The 10,743-nt window shown below is 39.3% G+C and overlaps 1 non-coding gene across 1 annotated transcript; it reads right to left on the bottom strand.

Moving 5' to 3' along the window:
• Nucleotides 1-549: 549 nt before the first annotated feature.
• On the bottom strand, nucleotides 550-657 carry LOC148565723 (small nucleolar RNA R71). The gene has a single exon (XR_015883948.1). It is a non-coding gene; the product is annotated as a small nucleolar RNA R71 (small nucleolar RNA).
• Nucleotides 658-10,743: the final 10,086 nt, after the last annotated feature.

The raw sequence follows: 10,743 nt of genomic DNA on the forward strand, positions 1-10,743 counted from the left end.
ATGACACGTTCACTTCCTGATCCGCGCTTGCTAATATTCGATCCTGAAATTGAAAGGACAATTTCACGAATAAGGCGAGAACAGCGTAGTTTAGCCCGCTCTGAGGGCGGATCTTAAAGTGAATTTGAGGAAGAAACCAGCCCCCGTTCTACTGATTCGGTTGTTTTATGTGCATAAAACATGGCAGCTAGAAGAGTTACCATTCAGGAGGAAGGAGCTCCTGATTTTACAATGCAACCGTTTCAAGCGCATCATCCAGCGGTAGCTATGGATTTTGAAATAAAGACCGCACTGCTAAATTTGATGCCCAAGTTTCATGGCCTACGTGCTCAAGAGCCTATCAAGCACTTGAGAGATTTCCAGGCAGCCTGTTCTACTGTCAGGCGTGATGGCACTGATGAAATTTCAATTCTGCTGAAAGCTTTTCCGTTCTCTCTTGAGGGAAAAGCAAGAGAGTGGTAGTACACTCAACCTCTAGCAAATGTATCCAACTGGGATACACTCAGAAAGGAGTTTCTGGAGAAATTCTTTCCATCTGAAGTTACTGATAAACTAAGGAAGGATATCTCTACAATTGTTCAGGATGATAATGAGACTCTCTTTGAATACTGGGAGCGCTTCAATAATCTTCTGGAAGCATGCCCCCACCTCATGATTGACAAGATCGTGCTACTCAGCTATGTCACACAAGGAATGAGGCCCCAGGATAAGACCACATTGGAAAGTGCCAGCAATGGGTCTATGAAGAAGTACAAGACCACTGATGAAGCTTGGCAATTGATCAGTGATTTAGCTGAATCTACTCGGAACCACAGACAGAAGCAAGGCCGTTCAAGGGCCGTTGCAGAAGTATCTTCTGGCATAGAGACTGCTGCTCTAAATCGAAGCATCTATGAGATGACCAACCTGCTGAAGCAAATGTAGTTGAATCAACAAGCTCAGCAAACTCAACCGCAGCAAAACCAACAACTAGTCCCACAAAGAATTTGTGAAATTTGTGCTGATTACAGTCATTACACTGATGAATGCCCGCAGCTCCAACAAGAAGACAACATGGTGGCATCCACTCACAACTTCTATGACCGTCCCAACCAAGGGTACAATCAAAGTGGAAATAATAACCATGGATGGCAAGACAATTCAAACCAGAATTGGAGGGACAACAATAATAGAGGAGGCAGAGATAATCAGGGAAATCAGAGGTGGAATAATAACAACAACAGGCAGCAAAATCAACCTTACCGAGCACCTCACCTGAGGCAAAACCAAGGACCACCGAACAATCAGCAGCAAACCTCTCAATTTACTCATTCTTCTGTATCTTCTAATGAAGATTTATTACAAGCTTTTGAGAAAAGACAACTGGCCATGGAAAATACCATCGTGAACAATATTAACGCCAGTCTAAATGGTTTCACCTCTACTCTGCAAGCTTTTATGTCACAGCTTAGTTCAGCACAAAATTCCAGTAACCAACCTTCAAGCACCACTGGAATCCCCTCTCAACCATTACCCAATCCAAAGGGAGGCATTAATGCCATCACCCTGAGATCCGGAACCACACTGCAGGAGAGGAATCAGGAGGAACCAAGCTCACCAGAATACGCTTCAGCTGAAGAGGTGGTGGAAATCGAAGATGTTGAAGAGGAAGAGGATATACAGGACATAGCTAAAGAAGAGATAGCTCAACCACAGGAAGAAGCACAAAAAGGCGCAGGCACCACAGAAAACACCACTCCCATTCCATTTTCACAACTTGCAAGGAAGCCCAGGAAGCAGCTGGAACCTGATCCTAAAATGGTAGAAATATTCAAAAAGGTTGAGGTAACTGTTCCCCTTTTTGATGTTATTCAGCAGGTACCTAAATATGCAAAGTTTCTAAAAGACTTATGTATTCATAAAGACAAAATTAACGAATTAGAAACTATTCCTTTAGGTAGTTCTATATCTGCTTTAATGGGAGGATTACCTGAAAATGTAGTGATCCAAGTCCTTGCATAGTTAGTTGTACTATTGGTGGTGTAGTAATTTATGACTGCATGTGTGATTTAGGAGCATGTGTCAGTATAATGCCTTTGTCTATATATGATGTTTTAAGGCTCCCTCCCTTAAAAAGGTCGGCAGCTCGTTTTGTGCTAGCGGATAAAAGCATTATTACAGTGGCTGGAGTTGCTGAAGACGTTTTGGTGAACATTAAAGGGCTCACATTTTCCACTGATTTTTATATCTTGGAGATGCCCCATAATGATTCAGATAAGCCATCATCAATCCTACTTGGAAGACCATTCCTGAAGACATCAAAATTCAAATTAGATGCTTTTTCAGGAACATACTCCTTTGAAATAGATGGCCGCATAGTGATCTTCAATCTGAATGGAGTCATTGACAACCCCCAAGAAGATCGTTCTATCTTCCAGTGTGATGTCATAGACGAAAGTGTGGCTGAAGTTAAAAAAGAAGAGTTTGAAGAGAAGCACACTGGACAAAGTCCAAGTGTGGGGACCCTCTTAACTGACAATGAGGACACTTCGCCATTTTTGCAAGTCCCAGATAATCCAGAGCCTACCCATGATCAAAAGTTAGAATTGAAACCTCTCCCTCCACATCTCAAATATGCTTATCTTGAGGATGAGAAGAAGCTTCCGGTTATTATTGCTAAGGAACTGACTTCTCAACAAGAAGAACAGTTACTTGATGTACTGAGGAAGCATAAGAAGGCAATTGGGTAGAGTTTGGCAGACATAGTGGGAATTAACCCTCAAGTATGCGAGCACAGAATATTTTTAGAAGAGGGAGCAAGATCTGTCCATCAACCACAAAGAAGATTGAATCCTACCATCTTGGAAGTTGTCAAAAAGAAAGTGACCAAACTATTGGAAGCCGGTATCATATATCCCATTTCAGACAGTGAATGGGTAAGCCCAGTACAAGTGGTGCCCAAGAAGTCCGGAGTCACTACAGTGAAGAATGAGCATGGAGAGCTCATAGCAACTAGAGTTCAGAATGCTTGGAGAGTCTGTATTGATTACAGGCGTCTCAACCAAGCTACCCGTAAGGATCACTACCCACTTCCATTCATTGATCAAATGCTGGATCGCCTATCAGGTAAATCACATTATTACTTTTTAGATGGTTACACAGGTTATTTCCAGATTCATATAGCTCACGAGGATCAGGAAAAGACTACTTTTACATGTCCTTTTGGGACTTATGCTTATAAAAGAATGCCCTTTAGCTTGTGCAATGCACCAGCTACTTTCCAAAGGTGCATGATGAGCCTTTTCTCTGATCTTATTGAGGATTGTATGGAAGTTTTTATGGACGATTTTAGCATTTATGGTGATTCTTTTAACCTTTGCTTAGATGGATTAGCTAGAGTATTAGATAGATGTGTTAATACAAACCTTGTATTGAATTTCGAAAAATGCCACTTTATGGTTGATGAGCGGATAATTTATACGCTTTTTGGCATTGTTTTTAGTATATTTTTAGTAGGATCTAGTTACTTTTAGGGATGTTTTCATTAGTTTTTATGTTAAATTCACATTTCTGGACTTTACTATGAGTTTGTGTGTTTTTCTGTGATTTCAGGTATTTTCTGGCTGAAATTGAGGGACTTGAGCAGAAATCAGATTCAGAGGTTGAAAAAGGACTGCTGATGCTGTTGGATTCTGACCTCCCTGCACTCAAAGTGGATTTTCTGGAGCTACAGAACTCGAAATGGCGCGCTTCCAATTGCGTTGGAAATTAGACATCCAGGGCTTTCCAGCAATATATAATAGTCCATACTTTGGCCAAGAATTGACGACGTAAACTGGCGTTCAACGCCAGCCTTCTGCCCAAATCTGGCGTCCAGCGCCAGAAAAGGATCCAAAACCAGAGTTGAACGCCCAAACTGGCACAGAAACTGGCGTTCAACTCCACAAATAGCCTCTGCACGTGCAACACTTAGGCTCAGCCCAAACACACACCAAGTGGGCCCAGGAAGTGGATTTATGCATCAAATACTTACTCATGTAAACCCTAGTAGCTAGTTTATTATAAATAGGACCCTTTACTAGTCTTTTTGACCATCTTTGGTCTCAGTTTTTCATCTCAGGAGACTATTGATCTCGTTTAGGGGGCTGGCCATCTCGGCCATGCCTGGACCTTTCACTTATGTATTTTTAACGGTAGAGTTTCTACACTCCATAGATTAAGGTGTGGAGCTCTGCTGTTCCTCAAAGATTAATGCAAAGTACTACTGTTTTCTATTCAATTCTTCTTATTTCGCTTCTAAGATATCCATTCGCACCCAAGAACGTGATGAAGGTGATGATTATGTGTGACGCTCATCACCATCTCCCCTATGAACGCGTGCCTGACAAACACTTCTGTTCTACATGAATTAAGCCAGAATGAATATCTCTTAGATCTCCTAACAAGAATCTTCGTGGCGTAAGCTAGAATGATGGCGGCATTCAAGAGAATCCGGAAGGTCTAAACCTTGTCTGTGGTATTCTGAGTAGGATTCAATGATTGAATGACTGTGACGAGCTTCAAACTCGCGAGTGCTGGGCGTTAGTGACAGACGCAAAAGGAGGGTGAATCCTATTCCAGCATGATCGAGAACCGACAGATGAATAGCCGTGCCGTGACAGGGTGCGTGAGCATATGAGTCACTGAGAGGAGGGGATGTAGCCACTGACAACGGTGATGCCCTTGCATACAGCCAGCCATGGAAAGGAGTAAGACTGATTGGATGAAGATAGTAGGAAAGCAGAGGTTCAGAGGAACGAAAAGCATCTCCATTCGCTTATCTGAAATCCCTGCCAATGAATCTACATAAGTACCTCTATCCCTATCTTACTATATAATATTCGAAAACACCATTATCACTTTATATCTGCGTGACTGAGATTTAAAAGGTGACCATAGCTTGCTTCAAGCCAACAATCTCTGTGGGATCGACCCTTACTCACGTAAGGTTTATTACTTGGACGACCCAGTACACTTGCTGGTCAGTTGTATCGAAGTTGTGACAATAATGAATTAAGATCAGAGCACCAAGCTTTGGAGCCATTACCAGGATTTGTTCGAGCCTGGAGATCACAATTTCGTGCACCAAGTTTTTGGCACCGTTGCCGGGGATTGTTTGAGTCTTCGGCAAGCTTTTGGTCTGGTAACATCAGTGCCAGATTCCCTTTTGATCCGGCAACAGCACCAAGTTTTTGGCGCCGTTGCCGGGGATTGTTTGAGTTTGGACAACTGACGATTCATCTTGTTGCTCAGATTAGGTAATTTTCTTTTTGTTTTGTTTTCAAAAATTTTTCAAAAATATTTCAAAATTTTCTCCTTTGTTTTCGAAAAAAAAAATGTTTTCAAAAAAATATATTTTTCTTCAGGATTTTTAAGAATGAATTCTAGTGTTTCATGAAGCATGTTGAAGCCTATCTGGCTGTAAAGCCATACCCAAACTACTTTGGGATTGGCATTCAACTAATCACTCCAGTCCATGTAATTATATGTTAAAGCTTGGCTGGCTATTAAGCCATGCCTGACCCTTTGATTGGAGCTTTAAGACTAACATGGCAAGATTCCTGGAATTCATATTAAAAATTTTGAAATCCTTATTTTTATTTTTCACAATAATTTTCGAAAAAAAAAATAATAAATAAAAATCCAAAAAAATTAGAAAATCATAAAAATCAAAAATATTTTTGTGTTTTTTGTTTGAGTCTTGAGTCATATCATAAGTTTGGTGTCACTTGCATATGCATCTTGCATTTTTCGAAAATTCTCATGCATTCATGGTGTTCTTCATGATCTTCAAGTTGTTCTTGGTAAGTCTTCTTGTTTGATCTTGATGATTTTTTGTTTTGTGTCTTTTCATGTTTTTCATATGCATTCTTGAATTCTTAGTGTCTAAGCATTAAAGAATTCTAAGTTTGGTGTCTTGCATGTTTTCTTTGCATTAAAAATTTTTCAAAATTATGTTCTTGATGTTCATCTTGACATTCAAAGTGTTCTTGGTGTTCATCTTGACACTCATATCATTCTTGCATGCATTCATTGTTTTGATCTAAAAATTTCATGCATTGCATAATTTTCATGTTTTCATAAAAATTCAAAAAAATCAAAAAAATATCTTTCCCTTTTTCTCTCATCAAATTCGAAAATTTGAGTTGACTTTTTCAAAAAAAATTTTTCTTATGAGTCAAATCAAATTTTCAATTTGAAAATCTTATCTTTTTCAAAATCTTTTTTTTTTTCAAAAATCAAATCTTTTTCAAAATTTCTTAGTTATTTTCGAAAATTCCAAAAATATTTTTCAAAAATCTTTTTCTTATTTTTATACCAAATTTTCGAAAATAACAATAGCAATTAATGTTTTGATTCAAAAATTTCAAGTTTGTTACTTGCTTGTTAAGAAAGATTCAAACTTTAAGTTCTAGAATCATATCTTGTGATTTCTTGTGAATCAAGTCATTAATTGTGATTTCAAAAATCAAATCTTTTTCAAAACTAATTTCAATCATATCTTTTCAAAAATATCTTCTTATCTTATCTTTTTCAAAAATATCTTTTCAAATATCTTTCCTAACTTCCTAACTTCTTATCTTTTCAAAATTTGTTTCAACTAACTAACTAACTTTTTGTTTGTTTCTTAACTTTTTCAAAACCACCTAACTAACTCTCTCTCTCTCATTTTCAAAAATATCTTCCTTCTTTTTCAAAAATTTCTTTTTAATTAACTAATTATTTTTATTTTCTATTTTTGATTTCAAAAATTTTCGAAAATTACTAACATTTTTCAAAAACTATTTTCAAAAATCACTAACTCTTTTTCAAAAATTATTTTCGAAAATTCTCTTCTCTCTCATCTCCTTCTCTTTTTTTTTTTAATTCATCTACTAACATCTCTCCCTCATTCAAAAAAAAAAAAGGATCTCTATTATTATTATTTTTCTGTGCCTTCTTCTTTGTCATATGAGTAGGAGCAAGGACAAGAATATTCTTGTTGAAGCAGATCCAGAACCTGAAAGGACTCTGAATTACAACTAACCAGTAAGCACCTGTTAGGAATTTTCAAACAAGAAGAGGAGATGGCAGCCGAAAATAATAATAATGCAAGGAGGATGCTTGGTGACTTTACTGCACCTAATTCCAATTTACATGGAAGAAGCATCTCCATTCCTGCCATTGGAGCAAACAAATTTGAGCTGAAACCTCAATTAGTTTCTCTGATGCAGCAGAACTGCAAGTTTCATGGACTTCCATCTGAAGATCCTTTTCAGTTCTTAACTGAATTCTTGCAGATATGTGATACTGTTAAGACTAATGGAGTAGATCCTGAAGTCTACAGGCTTATGCTTTTCCCTTTTGCTGTAAGAGACAGAGCTAGATTATGGTTGGATTCTCAACCCAAAGACAGCCTGAACTCTTGGGATAAGCTGGTCACGGCTTTCTTAGCCAAGTACTTTCCTCCTCAAAAGCTGAGCAAGCTTAGAGCTGATGTTCAAACCTTCAGACAGAAAGAAGGTGAAATTCCTCTATGAAGCTTGGGAAAGATACAAACAGTTGACCAAAAAGTGTCCTTCTGACATGCTTTCAGAATGGACCATCCTGGATATATTCTATGATGGTTTATCTGAGCTATCAAAGATGTCACTGGACACTTCTGCAGGTGGATCCATTCACCTAAAGAAAACGCCTGCAGAAGCTCAAGAACTCATTGACATGGTTGCTAATAACCAGTTCATGTACACTTCTGAAAGGAATCCTGTGAGTAATGGGACGCCTATAAAGAAGGGAGTTCTTGAAGTTGATACTCTGAATGCCATATTGGCTCAGAATAAAATATTGACTCAGCAAGTCAATATGATCTCTCAGAGTCTGCATGGAATGCAAGCTGCATCCAACAGTACTCAAGAGGCTTCTTATGAAGAAGAAGCTTATGATCCTGAGAACCCTGCAATAGCAGAGGTGAATTACTTAGGTGAACCTTATGGAAACACCTATAACTCATCATGGAGAAATCATCCAAATTTCTCATGGAAGGATCAAAAGCCTCAACAAGGCTTTAATAATGGTGGAAGAAACAGGTTTAGCAATAGCAAGCCTTTTCCATCATCAACTCAGCAACAGACAGAGAACTCTGAACAAAATGCTTCTAATTTGGCAAACTTAGTCTCTGATCTATCTAAGGCCACTGTAAGTTTCATGAATGAAATAAGATCTTCCATTAGAAATCTGGAAGCACAAGTGGGCCAGCTGAGTAAAAGGATCACTGAAATCCCTCCTAGTACTCTCCCAAGCAATACAGAAGAGAATCCAAAAGGAGAGTGCAAGGCCATTGACATAAGAGCCATGGCCGAACCTGTGAGGAGAGGACAGGACGTGAATCCCAAGGAGGAAGACCTCCTGGGACGTCCAGTGGTCAATAAGGAGCTTCCCTCTGAGGAACCAAAGGACTCTGAGGCTCATCTAGAGACCATAGAGATTCCATTGAACCTCCTTATGCCCTTCATGAGCTCTGATGAGTATTCCTCTTCTGAAGAGAATGAGGATGTTACTGAAGAGCAAGCTGCCAAGTCTCTTGGTGCAATCATGAAGCTGAATGCCAAACTATTTGGCATTGATACTTGGGAAGTTGAACCTCCCTTGTTCATCAATGAACTAAGTGATCTGGATCAACTGACATTGCCTCAGAAGAGACAGGATCCTGGAAAGTTCATAATACCCTGCACCATAGGCACCATGGTCTTTAAGGCTCTATGTGACCTTGGTTCAGGAATAAACCTCATGCCCCTCTTTGTAATAGAGAAACTGGGAATCTATGGGGTGCAAGCTGCTAAAATCTCATTAGAGATGGCAGACAGCTCTAGAAAACAGGCTTATGGACAAGTAGAGGACGTGTTAGTAAAGGTTGAAGGCCTTTACATCCCTGCTGATTTCATAGTCCTGGATACTGGAAAGGAAGAGGATGAATCCATCATCCTAGGAAGACCTTTCCTGGCCACAGCAAGAGCTGTGATTGATGTTGACAGAGGTGAAATATTCCTTCAATGGAATGAGAACTCCCTTGTGTTTAAAACTCAAGGATCCCCCTCTGCAACCATGGAGAAGAAGCAGAAAAAGCTTCTCTCCAAGCAGAGTCAACCAGAGCCCCCACAGTCAAACTCTAAGTTTGGTGTTGGGAGGCCACAACCAAACTCTAAGTTTGGTATTGAACTCCCATATCCAAACTCTAAGTTTGGTGTTGGAAAGTCTCAACAAAGCTCTGCACATCTGTGAGGCTCCATGAGAGCCCACTGTCAAGCTATTGACATTAAAGAAGCGCTTGTTGGGAGGCAACCCAATGTTTATCTAATTCTTATTCTTATTGTTTTTCATGTTTTCTTAGGTTCATGATCATGTGGAGTCACAAAATAAATATAAAAATTGAAAACGGAATCAAAAACAGCAGAAGAAAAATCACACCCTGGAGGAGCATCTGCCTGGCGTTCAAACGCCAGAACAGAGCATAGTTCTGGCGCTGAACGCCCAGAATGGGAGCATCCTGGCGCTGAACGCCCAGAACAAGCATGGTTCTGGCGTTCAACGCCAGAAATGGCAGCAAATGGGCGTTGAACGCCCAAAATGGGCACCAACCTGGCGCTGAACGCCCAGAGTTGTGTGCAAAGGCATTTTACATGCCTAAATTGGTGCAGAGATGTAAATGCCTTGACACCTCAAGATCTGTGGACCCCACAGGATCCCCACCTACCTCCACTCACTCTCTTCTCTCTTCTCAATCATCCTCTATTCCCAATAAACACCCTTCCCTATTAACCCTTTACCACTCACATCCATACACCCACTACCTTCAAAATTCAACATCTCTTTCCCACCCAATCCCACCCATATGGCCGAATACACATCTCCTTCCATCTCCTCCATATCTTCTTCCTCTATTCTTTCTTCTTTTGCTCGAGGGCGAGCAACATTCTAAGTTTGGTGTGGTCAAAGCATAGCTTTTTTTGTTTTTTCCATAACCATTGATGGCACTTAAGGCCAGAAGAAACCTCTAGAAAGAGGAAAGGGAAGACAAAAGCTTCCATCAAGGGTCTATAGCTCAGTGGTAGAACATTTGACTGCAAATCAAGAGATCCCTGAGATACCTCAGGGGATACATTTTCTTCCACACAATTATTGGAAGCAACTAAGGGTGGAACATCAAGAGCACTCCATCATCCTTCATGAAATCAGAGAAGATCTAAAAGCAACGAAGGAGGAGCAGCAAAGACAAGGAAGAGACATAGAAGAGCTCAAGGACATCACTAAGGTGAACTCATTCCTTGTTCTTACTTTCTCTGTTTTTCGTTTTCTATGTTATGTGCTTATCTATGTTTGTGTCTTCATTACATGATCATTAGTAGTAGTAACTATGTCTTAAAGTTATAAATGTCCTATGAATCCATCACCTCTCTTAAATAAAAAAAAAATGTTTTAAATCTAAAGAACAAGAAGTACATGAGTTTCGAATTTATCCTTAAACTTAGCTTAATTATATCGATGTGGTGACAATGCTTCTTGTTTTCTGAATGTATGCTTGAACAGTGCATATGTCTTTTGAAGTTGTTGTTTAAGAATGTTAAATATGATGGCTCTTGAAAGAATGATGACTAGGAGACATGTTATTCGATAATCTGAAAAATCATAAAAATGATTCTTGAAGCAAGAAAAAGCAGCAAAGAACAAAGCTTGCAGAAAAAAAAAAAG

This window comes from Arachis ipaensis, chromosome B5 (genome assembly GCF_059453495.1).
Source record: "Arachis ipaensis isolate K30076 ecotype BB chromosome B5, ASM5945349v1, whole genome shotgun sequence".
Taxonomy (NCBI): Eukaryota; Viridiplantae; Streptophyta; class Magnoliopsida; order Fabales; family Fabaceae; genus Arachis; species Arachis ipaensis.